General features: G+C 44.6%; 1 protein-coding gene across 1 annotated transcript in view; it reads left to right on the top strand.

The window, feature by feature from the left end:
• Positions 1-12,339, top strand: part of LOC138843661 (uncharacterized) — a 180,635-nt gene extending 168,296 nt beyond the window's left edge. Inside the window, exon 6 of the mRNA XM_070048361.2 lies at positions 12,220-12,339. The gene's annotated coding sequence lies outside the window, so the exon portion shown is untranslated. The remainder of the gene's footprint in view (positions 1-12,219) is intronic.
• Positions 12,340-12,601: the final 262 nt, after the last annotated feature.

The raw sequence follows: 12,601 nt of genomic DNA, 5'->3' as shown, positions 1-12,601 counted from the left end.
GGGGAGAGTATGGGAGCCTCTGAGATCCAGATGCTGTTTGTAGCTGTGTTTTCCCAGATCAAATAAATGAGGACAAAAAACAGTCCTGCAGGCCCCATAGAAAAATATTATGTGGCCCAGATGCTTTTGCGGCTGGTGCGTGGCTAAATTAGGTTCGTGTTTTGTCTAAAGGCATTCGGGTATATATAAAAAATTGCATAGCAAGAATCTGGTGTCCTGAATGTCTCCAATTTTGAAAAGTTCTGGTCTTATAACATGTAGTTGCAAAGCATAAACATGAATTAAAATCCAATTTACCAATAAAAGATGTTGATGGCATTTTGCAAAAAAGCTAAAAGCATCAAATCAAAACATTTGGAAGTCTTGACCTACACCATTACTCACAGCTACGCTATTCGGGAATCACATGGCAATAATCATTAACTGTTGAAATGAAAATTTGACGATCCTCAGGTTTCTCAGAAGAAAAGAAAAAAGCTCCACTCAATTTTTTTTGTCTGTCATTCTATCTTGCTGAGAGAAGAAAAGTCACTAAGCCTCAGTTTCCTTTGAAAGGGCTGCTTTACCTGCGGATGCTTTCTTTTAGAACACTTCTTGGGTTTGGGTGCTCACTTCCCTCTGACTGTGAAGTTCTAGAATAGATGGCCTGGAAAGCCTCAAAGAAAGAGAGAGCCAGGCATCCTAACCTTTTTAATTCCTCTTCCTTCCCTTTCCATTCCTTCAACCGAACTCCTGAGGAATGCAGTGACTGTTTCCATCTGGCACCTCTTAGCTGTTCCATGTGGGACGAACCCTTCTGAGTTAGGCACATTTTGCCTCCTTCCTCTTCCATGCCAACCTCTTGGTCGTTGTGTGGGGTGATCTCGGTTGAAAATTCTTCTACTGCCCCTTGGACACCAGGCAGGGGGTCATCTACCTTTCCTTGAATGGTCTAGAGTCTTCTCTGAACGCCTTGAGCACTCAATCCATTTGCTAGATGTTTGATGTGTGCGTGGAGGCAAGACAACTCAAGGGTATACGAGATAGCAGCAGAATGATGATCTGGAGTCCACACCAAGCTTTGAAGGTTATGTTCTCTCTTTGGACCCTATTTTCTGCATTTCCAAATTGCACAATTTTCTTGAGATCTTTTGTTCCTTTTCAGTTAAATTCTCTATAGTGAGAATTTCAGGCCATGTAGGACTTAAGGGCAAACCCAGGCAAGATGTCTGGGTTAGTGGGGCCATTTAAACTTGTATAAAATATGTAACACAATGGTAATCAAACATTTATTAATTTTTTGTATGTGTCAAAATAATCCCATGATTGTGAAGTGTGTTAACCTGTTTCACCCTTACTATAACACTGTAGCTAAATATGAATGATCTCCATTTTAAAGATGAGAAAGGTGAAGAGTGGGGAGGTTGCCTGCCCTTCGGCAGCACATGTAACTGGTAAGTGACAGCACTCAGAAATGATCCCAGGGAGCACAGCCAGGCAGCCAGAGCCTTGAGAAAAGCTGTGCTGAGGTGTTTCTCACATGGGGTTCACACTGCTTTCTGGCCTGTCCTATGTAACTGGACAAATTTCATCACGGAACCAGCTTTTTATCCAGATTCCACATCTCTATGGGACTTAAAATCCCACTACAAGCAAGCTGTGAGCTCCTTGATCTTATTAAGAAAAGCAGGAAACACTCCATTCAGTTTCCCCTCATCTTCTGTGCTTGACTGACTAGCCACTTAGCTTTGGAATCTACTCACTGTTCAAGGTCAAAGTCCCTGGCCCTGCGTTTTGTCTTTACCTGACACTTTTTTCCAGGTTTAGAACAGCTTGTCCTAGTGCATCTGCCAGGCTGCAACCCCACCTTTTTCATGGCTTTTAGTGATCAAAGCAGGTTGATCTCCCCTTCTCTCATTTATGAAGAATTTACATAAACCATTATGCTACCACTTAGGAGGACCATATTAAGTAAGGTAGGAAAGATTTTCAGAAAGTTCATTTGATGAAAAAACTATATGTGATTTTCAAAGCCTGTTTGTAGAAAAGTAGCTTATTTTTTATTTAATTCTATTTTTCCATGAAGTTTTTTTTTTTTTTTTTTTTTTTTTGACAGGCAGAGTGGACAGTGAGAGAGAGAGACAGAGAGAGAAAGGTCTTCCTTTGCCGCTGGTTCACCCTCCAATGGCCGCCGCTGCAGCCGGCGCACCGCGCTGATCCTGGCAGGAGCCAGGAGCCAGGTGCTTTTCCTGGTCTCCCATGGGGTGCAGGGCCCAAGCACCTGGGCCATCCTCCACTGCACTCCCTGGCCATAGCAGAGAGCTGGCCTGGAAGAGGGGCAACCGGGACAGAATCCGGCACCCCAACCGGGACTAGAACCCGGTGTGCCGGCGCCGCAAGGTGGAGGATTAGCCTATTGAGCCACGGCGCCGGCTTATTTTTCATGAAGTTTTGAAGTACCTTTGTACAATCCTTGAGCTCATTTGAGTTTCAAATCATGACTGAGAAAATGTCCAAGAAAGGATTACAACACACAATCACCAACTCCCTGTGTGCCCGAGATATAATAAAAGTAATGTGCATAAACTCTTCAATTAAAATGTATTTTTCAAAAAAAGCAGGTATAAAATAATATTCTACATTCCAGTCTTCTTCATTCCTGCAGTTGTGTGTGGACATGGGACACACATCCACATGTGCATTTGCACCAATGCTAGGAAGAACCAGTTGCTATTACTCCTATCTTGAGAAGTAGGAAATCGGTGCTTCCACCCTTCCTCTCAAATCAAACAAATATTGCAAACAATGAGGGATCACCATCATCATCTTACTTTATTGAATCTCTAAACTCTGACTCTTTTTTTAACTAAGCAGAGAATGGATCTGCGCAGGCTGACTTCGTGGAGAAACAGCCTCCTTCCCCATGACGTATTTTGACTCCTGTAGGGCCTTATTGCTGAGCAAAGGAATAGATACATGCGTGCTGGCAAACTCATCTCTCATTCTACACATGTCCACCGATCACTCTTTGCACAACACTTTAATACATCCTGAGAAAATACAGAATAATAAGAAAAACTCTTGTGTGTAAGTGGTTACAGGCTCTCTGTGATCACACACAGAGATCAAATGTTGCTTCATATTGGCAAAGAGTAATGGATCATCTTACTGTCTTGAATCTCTGAACTCCAGAAAATGGTTTTGTTAAGTGAGCAGAGGATGAGCTGAACATAAGGATTTCAGCACAGGACCACCTACTGAAGGAGCAATCTGAGTTTATGGACGATTGAGCTGTTATGGAACTTAATGAAAAACAAGTACAGAACAGTTCTCTTGATGAGATTATTTAGCTGCTATGCCATTTAAGAAAAAGGCACATGAATATGTTTTCTTTCCGTCTGAATTTTAGCTAAGATAATACTTTATCCTACTAAGTCACCAGAAAGTATTTTTCCCCTTTCTCATGGCTCTTATTATTTTTTTGATTCATTTATTTATCTGAAAGTTAGAGTTACAAAGAGAGAAGGAGAGGCAGAGAGAGAGAGGTCTTCCATCCGCTGGTTCACTGCCCAAATGGCTGCAGTGGCCGGCCGATCCGAAGCCAGGAGCTAGAAGCTTCCTCCACGTCTCCCACATGGGTGCAGGGGCCCAAGAACTTGGGCCATCTTCCACTGCTCCCCCAGGCTACAGCAGAGAGCGGGATGGGAAGTGGAGCAGCCGGGACTCGAACCGGCGTCCACATGGAATGCCATCAAGGCAGGCAGCGGCCCCTCATGGCTCTTATTAATGATGATGGTTATTATTTTTTAAAGATTTATTTATTTATTTATTTGAAAGGCAAGAGTTACAGAGAGACAGAGGAAGAGAGAGAGAGAGAAATCTTCCATCTGCTGGTTTACTCCCTAAATGGCCACAACAGGAGCTTCTTTGGGTCTCCCACATGGGTGCAGGGGGCCCAAGGGCCCAAAGTCTACTTTCTCAGTCCATAGCAGAGCTCAACTGGCACCCATACGGGATGCTGGCACTGCAGGTAGCGGCTTTCCCTGCTATACCACAGTGCTGGCCCCTGATGGTGGGTCCTGATAGAAGTCACAACTAGAAGAGGAAATAGCAGCCATGTTCTGGGACTGGAAACAGCTCAGCGACACTGCACAATTAAGCCTTTTCTCTATTGCACAATAAAATAGAGGAGGGCTGCATTTCTTCCCTTCTTACTAATTTCACTTTGCTCCTAAGTAGTGGTAAGAGAAGAGGAAGTAAATACAAACATGTTGGGGGCTGGTTCTGCAGTTCACCAGCTGTGTGCCTTCAGTGAGTCACTTCAGTGGGAGCAGATTTTCTTCACTTGTTTTATGAGCAGTGTGGCGAAAGTGCAGATGACCACCAGGTATGCTGCAGGGTCATGAGGCTCTGGTTGGAGGGAGACACAGCAGAGTGGTCAGGTTAGGATGTCCTTTTCCAGGACGCTGAATTCCAAGGCCTGTGAGACAGGTGGCCAAGAGGCGAGAACCTTGGCTGTAGGGTCACAGAGACCTGGGTTTGAGTCCCGTTTTAGAACTCACCACGCTGGTATCACTGAGGAAGTGATGCACCTAGCACCTGCCGTTTGCATTTGTAACAAGAAAAATTCTATTTGTACCTTATGACATTGTCATGAGAATTTATGTGTTGTTCTATTTGTCTTAATTTTATTTATTTGAAAGAAACAGAACGAGTGAATGAAATCTTTCTTCTGCTGGTTTACTCTCCAAATTCCCACAACAGCCAGGGCAGGGCCAGGCTGAAGTCAGGAGCTAGGAATTCCAGCCGGGTCTCCCACCTTGGTGGCAGGGATCCAAGTCCTACTGTCTTCTAGGGTTTGCATTGGCCTTAGCTGGAAGCTGGAAGCTGGAACATAGCCAGGACTTAAACCCAGGCACTCCAACACATGGTGCAGGCTTCATAATTTTTTTTTAAGATTTGTGAATTTTGAAAGTCAGAGTTAGTGAGAGAAGGAGAGATGAACAGAGAGAGGTCTTTTTTCCATCTGCTGTTTCACTCCCCTAGTGGATCCAGGCTGAAGCTAGGTGCAAGGAGCCTCATCCAGGTCTCCCACATGGGTGGCAGGGGCCCAAGCACTTGGGCCATCCTCTGCTGCCTTTCCCAGGCCATTAGCAGGGGCTTGATTGAAGTAGAACAGCTGGAAGTTGAACTGATGCCCAAATGACATATCAGCATCACAGGTGGTGGCTTTACCACCATGACATAGTGTTGGCTCCATGAACAGTGTCTTAACCACCACACCAAACACCTGTCCCTTCGTTGGTACTGAAGGGAAAAATCAAATGAACAGACGTGCCATTTCCCCATAAATGGCTGAGGATGCCCACCCTTGTTATCACCGGCACACACAGATCCAGTGAAGAAGCACTTGCAGTAGGGCCAGACCTGTTTGCTCTGCCTGGGTCGCCAGAACGCATCCACACCAGGAGAGTTCATCTTCGTGCAATCGGCTAAATCAAAGGTAGGCTTCCCTGGAGCAGAGCTGCATGAAAACTGTCTCCCATAAAGGGACCTCGGTTGGAAATATCCATTTGTGATGCCAGTTGTAGCTGGAAAGACTCCCTTTCCACGAGGGGAACTCCCTTTGGGATGGCTCAGGGAAGGAGGCCAGGTTTCACCAAGTCTCTTTCAGGAAAACAAGAATCTCTCAGTCGGTGTTTACGAGAAGGTTGTTGGTTTCTCTGCAGCTGGAGGTGAAAAGAATGCCACTCTCCTGTCAACCCAGCAAAGCCCACGGAATGTACTGCGGGCATGGAGTGGTTTCTAGGTGTGTGTGTGTGTGTGTGTGTGTGTGCGTGTGCGTGCGCGCCTGCGCTGAGGGTGCCAGGCAGTAGACGTATTGGAATAACAGCCTCAGAGCTAGGACTTGGCTCCTACACTGTACAGTGTGTGTGTTGTGCATAAGGGTTAGATGCTGAGCCAGAAATAATTCCCAACTGGGACACAGCAGGGTTGTTTCCTGCTGGTTCACTTGAGGGAGGTTCCCTCTCATCTGCTTTGGGGGAATTGCTGTTGGCAGATGGCTGGGGTCCCCTCTTTTTAGACCTCCGTGTTGAGAATGTGGAGCGAACATTGAGGAGGGAAAGGAAGCTCTGCTCAGAAGTGAAGAAGGGCACAGTGCCTTGTGGCTGGCTGGGTGGGATGCACCTGCTGCAGCCTGGATGCTTTGTCCTTACCCAGGACCCTCATGTTGGGGTGGGGAGGGGGGAAGGTAGGCTATGATGGCAGACTTCCTGTAGATGGCACTGGATTGTGGCTTGTGTGTGTTAGTTCTGAGCAATCTTTTGTGCTTTTATAATAGGAATATGGCCAAGCAACCCAGTCTTAGTGCAGTTGAAAAGACGCCATTGGGCCTATCCTGATATAACTGTTCATAGTTCCCATTCCTGACTCTTGGAGAAGTGGACCAGGGAAGAACTCATGGGAGGCATAGGACTTGTGTACTCCCTGGACCTGCTGCTGGGGAAAAGGGTGAGCCCCTTGTGTGCTACACTCAGCCTTTTTATCTTGTGTTGCAGCAATTGTGAGGCTAGGAGCTATCTGTATTGCCCACTCCTCTACCTCAGTCTTGCTGGGCCCAACGGAACCTAACAACAAACGAACCTCCTTGTTGTATCCTTAGAAACCCTGTTTGGAAGTACGAGAATATCCTCTGGGGGAAAGAGGCCGCGGAAATATGTCTGCAAAGCAAAAGCAGCAGCCACGAGAATAATGATAGCGTCCCGCCCCCTGCCCTTCTCCTCTGTGCGCGGCAGCTCTGCCTTGGCAGGGGTCCTGGGGCTGGCAGCCTTCACCCACTTCATCTCCCGCTTCTCCTGTTGGCTGAGCTCCCACTTGACTCCTGGCTCCTCTAGATTTCTGGCTGGCTATGCTAATCCCACATAATATTTTACGCAAATTTATATGAACCCCTTTACAAAGCTTAGCAAGGAGGCACTGTTTCTTTTCCTTGATAGAATTAATCACATAGAACTTGTCTCTAAGAAGCCAGTCCAACTGTGGGTCCCTCATTTTGCTCTTAAAAAGCATTCTCAGAAGAAAAAAAAAATATTTCCTCTCCCTCTGCCCGGCCCTGGAACCCCAAAATTCTGTCCCCCTTAGAAATTCCCACCAGTCTTCTTTAGAACAGCACTTCCACAAGTTGCCTGGGAATTTCTCCCAGAAAACTCGGATATGCCCTGCCCCTTGGGGCTCAAGTTCCCACACACCCCTGGGTGGTTCAGATTGTTGTCTGTATCAACAGCAAGATAAACTTATTGTGGCTGCCCAGGCTTCTCCAAAGACTGGTGGGAGTCGTTTGTGAACTACTTCTTTGATTTTGCTTACACAGAATTCTGTTTCCACTCACGTTAGATGACAGTTCCCAGAATAGCTGCATTAAAGAGGAAGCCGTGCTCTCTGGTTCCAGCAGAAATCAATGAAGGCACCACACTCTGGACTTTCAATTAGCATCCTCAAAGCTCAGCCAAACAACACCTCCATCTCCCCTTGTTGCCTTATTAATAAGGAAGGCATTTCCTGCTGCAATTTTTCACCACTGAACAGAAGATCCGAGGCCTAGGGTATATATTTCTGCACATACATACGACCTTCATGTAGACTGTGCTGCACAAACAGAATAGAATTTCTCTGCTCTTATTTTCTTTAAGCAAAGACGAATAGCAGATTGCAGCATCTAGCACCTCAAACTTTTCAACAAGTCGCGATGAATGGAAAAGAGTGCCTGTGGATTGAGTCGCTGTTCGCAAGCAGTGTGGGTGGCAGTGGCCTTCTTTTTCCTAACTGGTGTGAGTGAAGGGCTACTTGACTGTGCTTATGGCTTTGGTGTTGGGAACGCACTTTCTTTCATCCAAATCCTTCACTCTCTGTTTCTGTAGCAAGGAGTCATGATAAACTATACCTACACCCAGGCAAGCCTTCTCAAGGAGCCATAGACACCAGTGGGTGGGACACTTCCGAATGTTTATCAGTGCCATTGATCCAAATTTCAATGCCTTCCTTCGAGACAAAACATCGAGGGATCGGTTTTTAGCCTAGCGGTTGAGATGCCTGCATCTCACATTGGAGGATCTGGGTTCCTTTCCCAGCTTAATTTCTCAGCTCCAGTTTTCAGATATGTGCACACTGGGAGGCAGTAGTGATGGCTCAAGTAATTGGATTGCTGCCTTCATCCAGGGGTACTGGACTTCAGCCACTGACTTCATCTAGGGGAACTGTGGGAATTTGCGGGGTGACCCAGCAGGCAGAAGATCCGCCTGTCTTTTCTCTCACACTGTCTCTCTGCCTCTCAAGTAAATAAATTCATTTATTGAAATAAAAAAAAAAATCTCCAAAGCTCAGACATGTGTTCAAGTCCCACAACATTTCAGCAGCAGAGATACCACTAAGTCTAATTCTTTAGATTCCTAATCTCTTGTTTATTTCTTAACCTTATTTAGTGCCATTTGATGTCAAAATGCTTCAGAGACAGCATTTTTGATTCTGGAGTTATGTACTAGAGTCCTTGCTCAGAAATACTCCATACTATATTGCTCTCAGCATACTCACAGTAAATCAAAAGTGATTAAATGTATGCTTAGTCTAGCAGTCATCTGCCAATTGCATGCTGTAGTCTGCATAAGAAGCTCAGTAACAACTCTGCACCTTAGATAAGGTTAACACACAGGTGTGCACATGCACACACACACACAGACATGCAGGAGTCAGAACTTAGGACTCAGTGACTCACAAAGCAAGGGCCCATATCTCCAGGCAAAGTACAGGGGGGTTCTACATAAAATGTACTCAGCCTGGCCGGCGCTGTGGCTCAATAGGCTAATCCTCCACCTTGCGGCGCCGGCACACCGGGTTCTAGTCCCGGTCGGGGCGCCGGATTCTGTCCCGGTTGCCCCTCTTCCAGGCCAGCTCTCTGCTATGGCCAGGGAGTGCAGTGGAGGATGGCCCAGGTGCTTGGGCCCTGCACCCCATGGGAGACCAGGAAAAGCACCTGGATCCTGGCTCCTGCCATCGGATCAGCGCGGTGCGCCGGCTGCAGCGGCGGCCATTGGAGGGTGAACCAACGGCAAAGGAAGACCTTTCTCTCTCTGTCTCTCTCTCTCACTGTCCACTCTGCCTGTCAAAAAAAAAAAAAAAAAGTACTCAGCCAGATCATGTCCTTGTTCTTATAAGTGAAGTTTTAAATTTAAAAGAATTTACTTTAAAGAAAGTTAGAAAATACAGTATACATTCCCATGTGTATGTGTGTGTGTGTGTGTGTGTGTATATATATATATATATATATATATATATAATGTTTCCTATACACTCAGGATCAATCTATCCTCTCACAGGTAATGACCCAACATTGATACTTTACTATTAACTAAAGCCCATTATTAGTTCAGATTTCTTTAGTTTTTAGCTACTGTATTTTTGCTATCGCAGATTCCCATCCTGGATACAGCATTCCATGTACTGGTCATTTTTCCTTCATGTATGCTATACTGTGATTTGCTAAGACTTTCCTTTTTTTAGAGTAACTATTTTGAGAGAGAGAGATATGGAGAGACAAAAAAGACAGAGCTTCCCATTTGCTGATTCAAATGCCCATGTCAATCGGGACCAACATGAGAACAATATCCAGGTCTCCCATTTGGGTGGATCCAACTACAGGAATTTGGAATGGAGCCAGGACACGAACCCAAGCATTCTAGTATGGAATATGAGGATCCCAAGGGGCACCTTAGTTGCCATGTCCAACACCCACATCTCCTTGTTGTGATTACCTTGCTATCAAGTGGTTTGTCGGGTGTGCTTCCGTCCAGGGTGTCTGCTGGTTTTTTCATGACTGCACTGTTGTGCAATCATGAACTTCCTTTGGCAATGAAGACTGTGAAGTGCAAGTGCCAGTCTCATCATACGCTAATGAGGAAACATTTTCTCAACGTGCATCGTCAGTGCTGATGTTCACCTCGGTCATCTGCTGCAGGTAGTGCCGTCCAGTTTCTCCTGCTGTAAAGGTACTTTCTTCACTGATTTCTAAGAATACTGCCTTTGTAAGGAAGTCACTGGGTGTAGCCCATGCTTGAGAGATGCTGAATCGCCTTGCAGGGCAATATCTGTCTACTATTTGGAATATTTCTTTGCTTTTTAAGTTATGATAGTTAATCAGTCATTAGCAATGTAGAGCAGCACCAGGGAAGCCACTTCCCACCTGGGAGTGACTGGGTTCGCATCTTGGCTTTGCTCCTGATTCCAGCGTCCTGCCAGTGAACACTCTGGGAGGCAGCAGGTGATGGCTAAAGTAGCTGGAACCCAGCCGTCCTTGTGAGCGATCTGGGTATTTGGGAAGTAAAATAGCAGTTCTCTCTCTCTCTCTCTCTCGCCCTCTCTCTTTCTTTGTCTAAAGAATAAAAAAAAGAACATGGGAATAAAGGTAAGATATCAGGAAATACCTCGTTTCCTGATTTGAGTGAGGTCTGTATTGAATAATTTGCTTATTGTACAACCACCTGTGCTCAGCAAACTTTCAGCAATAATTATTCACTCAACAAATTTTTTTGGTGCATATTCTTCGCTCAGTTCTGAGTTCCATCATTGGATCTTCAAAATCACAGTCTGGGGAAGGTAAGAAAAGTGCCACCACTCTGCCTCAGTTTTCAGATGAAAATGCCACAGCAAAATGTTGATCCTGTGTGTCCCTGATAAAGCTGCAAAGAGTACCCTGGTTTCTGGACAGCAAGGGCAGTGCCTGACCACACTCAACAGTGTGGTCACCCTCATACCACCAAGAAGAACAGGGCAAACTGCTTTCATTAAATGTTTCCAAGAGGGCCCCTTATTTACCAAGCCATCCCTGCCACGGAGACATCAAGGATTTAGCTTGAAGTTTTATTTGGCTCATCCTGGGGTTGCAGCTGCTCCAGACACAAACTCCTCCCTTCGCTGCCATTCCTACCCTCTGCCACATGTTATCCTGGATCTGCTGAAGTTCTGCAACTGAAAAGAAGTAGTATATGGAGCGGTCTTGACTGTCTATTATTTAAAGTTAAATCAATGTGTTTATGTGGAATTGTTGCTGCACAACCTCAGTGTGCGCTGGAGAGCTCTATTCTGGCACTTTCCAAACCAGCCCAGAGTTCTTATAGCAAATAATGAAGTATCAAATATGCACATACTATTGTAGTAGGCATCACAGAAAATGCCTTCAAATATAAGAGAATAGAATACGATACTTGACACTGGAAGCTAAAAGTTAGAAAGAGAGCTGGGCAGGGGCAGGGGCTGGAGAGGGATTCTTAGGTGAACTGAAGAGTTCGGGCTAGAATGACCTGGGAAGATGGAGCGAACTGGGCAAAGGGGGTTTCTCGAAGATTAGACTTAACCCCATCACCTGTAATTGTGATGTTCACTGTCACACTTTTTCCTTTTGTCTTCACTGTAAACTACAATATTTGACACCAAGAGTGTTGGTGGTCTCGTGTCCTTTTAGGAGTGGATTAAGGTTAAACTCAAGATATGTGTTCCTCTGTGTTTTAGGAGTAGAAACTATACAAGTTCAAAGAGACTCACTGTCCATTTATTAGTAACATGACACATGTTCAGATTTTACAAACAGCATCTTACTTTTTTCTTTAGCTCTCCCAATCTTCATGTTGTTTTGGCTGCTTTTGATCAGATAGGATCCCCAGAGCTAGTTTACTCAGCATGCAAATATCCACTGTACAAACATGTCCATTATTCTGTAATCATTTTTCCTTCCCTCTGGGTATAGAGTTTGTTGACCTCAAGGTAACTGATTTCAGAAAGTTTAAGGCAGAAAGGAAAATATCCATCTAGATTTTGGATCTTTATCCCATGTGCTGGGTAGATGGAAAAGGGAAGTGGTGTAATCAAACTTCAGAGTCAGGAAACACCAGATCAGATGAACCCCCTGCCACATTGTGTTTGGGTGGCAGGAGTAGGATCATTTAAAAGATTTGGCAGTCTAACTGGAAATCTGAATGTCACTATAGCATGTGTCTGGGAAGAGAGAAAATAGGTTTTAGCAAAGGAAAAAAGACAATGAAACAAAACAATAACTATCTTTTCTCTTTTGGCTCCTAAATCAGTTTTTCCCTTTTGTTACCTTGCAGTCTGTCTTCTACTCAATGCATGCTAATACCAAAGTCATGTTTTTCAAAGTAACTAAGTAGACTTTTTTCTCTTCCTTTGTTTTAGAGTAAGAATGTGATAGAAAGGCCTTCAGGTTTCCACAGAAATACTGATGTCTGCTTCGTGATTACTGACAGAGAGAAGAGTTAAGTTTCAGCTCAGGAATTTGTCTTACCTGCCAAACAACTCAAGGAAGTTCAAGTATTCACTATTTTATCCATTTTATGAAAAAATTGTGTAAGTATCACCTCTTTTTTATCATCTGGAATATATAGTCTTTCTAAAACCTGTCTCTAAGAAAAATTTTAAGAAGATTAAAATGTAAATTGCAAACACAGAAAAGCATGCACATGATTTTTCCCATATTAGAAAGGTCATTATAATATAAATCTTTTCAAGTTATATGAATCCAACTCCTGATGAAATGTTACAATATTTAAAATTTTCT

The sequence above is a fragment of the Oryctolagus cuniculus genome, chromosome 9 (assembly GCF_051225735.1).
Source record: "Oryctolagus cuniculus isolate XC-2025 breed Fujian yellow rabbit chromosome 9, ASM5122573v1, whole genome shotgun sequence".
Lineage (NCBI taxonomy): Eukaryota > Metazoa > Chordata > Mammalia > Lagomorpha > Leporidae > Oryctolagus > Oryctolagus cuniculus.
Note: the sequence above shows the minus strand (reverse complement) of the source record. Positions and strands in the feature narration are given on the sequence as shown.